Here is a 1,584-nt window from a genome sequence, read left to right as displayed (position 1 = left end):
AATCAACACCCAAGGCATGCACAAAATGCTAAATAGTTATGTTTACAAAAGTTATGTCCATGGTATCAAATGCCCAAAAACTCAGGAGACATTCACTAGAATTTAAGCCCTAGTTAAAAAGAAGGAATGGGCCCTGCCCACTCACTGCCTTCTTCCCTCTGCCTTCCTTCCCCGCTGTGTGACGCCTCCTCGTACAGGCCGGAGCCCAGAGCCATGGCCTCGGGCGACACCCTCTACAACGCCATGGACGGCTCAGAGATGCTGGCCGAGATCATGGAGCTGCATGAGATCGAGGTGGAGACCATCCCGGTGGAGACCATCGTGACCATGGTGGTGGGCGAAGAGGACAAGGACGGGGGGCGACCACAGTGGCGGGGGTGGCCATGGGCACGCCAGCTACCACCACCACCACCACCGCCGCTGCCCATGATCGCACTATGGTCAAGGGTCGCTAAGGTCACAGGTCACCGACGACCTGAGCCAGGTGCACCACCACCAGGAGGCGATCCTGGTGCAGTTGGTGGTGGGCGCAGAGGAAGGCTTCGAGGGCCAGATCCCAATCCCAGTTCCAGCGCCGGCCAGCGTTGGCAACGAGGACGATGAGGACTACATCGAGCAGACCTGGTCACCGTGGAGGCGGCGGCAGCGACAGCTCTCGTCGGGCGGCGGGGGTGATGCGGGCAACAAGAAGTGGGAGAAGCAGGTGCAGATCATTCAAGATGCTGGAGGACCCGTTCTCCGTCACTCTATGGTAGTCAGATGAAAAAAGGTCTTGACCATGAGACTGGTTGGGGAGCAGATCATTGGGGAGAACTCCCCTCCTGACTACTCGGAGTACATGACGGGAAAGATGCTCCTGCCTGGAGGGATCCCTGGCATCTACCTCTTGGACCCCGAACAGCTGGCAGAATTTGCCAGAATGAAGCCAAGAAAAATTCAAGAAGCTGATGCTCCGAGAACAATAGCTTGCCCTCACAAAGGCTGCCCGAAGGTGCTCAGGGACAACTCAGCCAGGAGGAAGCACCTGCACACCCACGGCCCCGCGTCCACGTCTGTGCCGAGTATGGCAAGGCTTTTGTCAAGAGCTCAAAGCCAGACAACACCAATTGCTTCGTACTAGAGACAAACCTTTTCAGTGCACGTTGGAAGGCTGTGGGAAGCGTTTTCCCCTGGATTTCAGTTTGTGCACAGACGTGCAGATCCACACGGGAGACAGGTCCTAGGTGAACAAGAAGTTTGCTGAGTCGACTAACCTGAAATATCACATCTTAATACACGCCAAGGCCAAAAACAACCAGTGAGACACCATGAGAAGGAAGCTCCTTCTCAGCCCCAGAAGCCTCTTCCAGAAGTGACTGGAAGACAACGTGCCTCTCCTTTGTATGTTGTTTCTAGGAAAGAATTTTAAAAAGGAATCCTACACACCTAAGGGACATGTTTTGATAAAGTAGTAAAAATTTTAAAAAAATAAACCAAGGCTTATTAAGATGACATTGCTAAGATACTCTATCTTGCTATCTAATCATGTTTCAAAAACAAGGTGTTTTTGTAAAGTGTGGTCCCAGCAGGAGAACAATTCATGAA

General features: G+C 52.7%; 1 pseudogene; it reads left to right on the top strand.

Annotated features, from left to right (window-relative positions):
• The first annotated feature begins 213 nt into the window (after positions 1 to 213).
• On the top strand, positions 214 to 1,301 carry LOC142427259 (transcriptional repressor protein YY1 pseudogene; annotated as a pseudogene).
• The last annotated feature ends 283 nt before the right edge of the window (positions 1,302 to 1,584 follow it).

The sequence above is a fragment of the Tenrec ecaudatus genome, chromosome 15 (genome assembly GCF_050624435.1).
Source record: "Tenrec ecaudatus isolate mTenEca1 chromosome 15, mTenEca1.hap1, whole genome shotgun sequence".
Lineage (NCBI taxonomy): Eukaryota > Metazoa > Chordata > Mammalia > Afrosoricida > Tenrecidae > Tenrec > Tenrec ecaudatus.
Note: the sequence above shows the minus strand (reverse complement) of the source record. Positions and strands in the feature narration are given on the sequence as shown.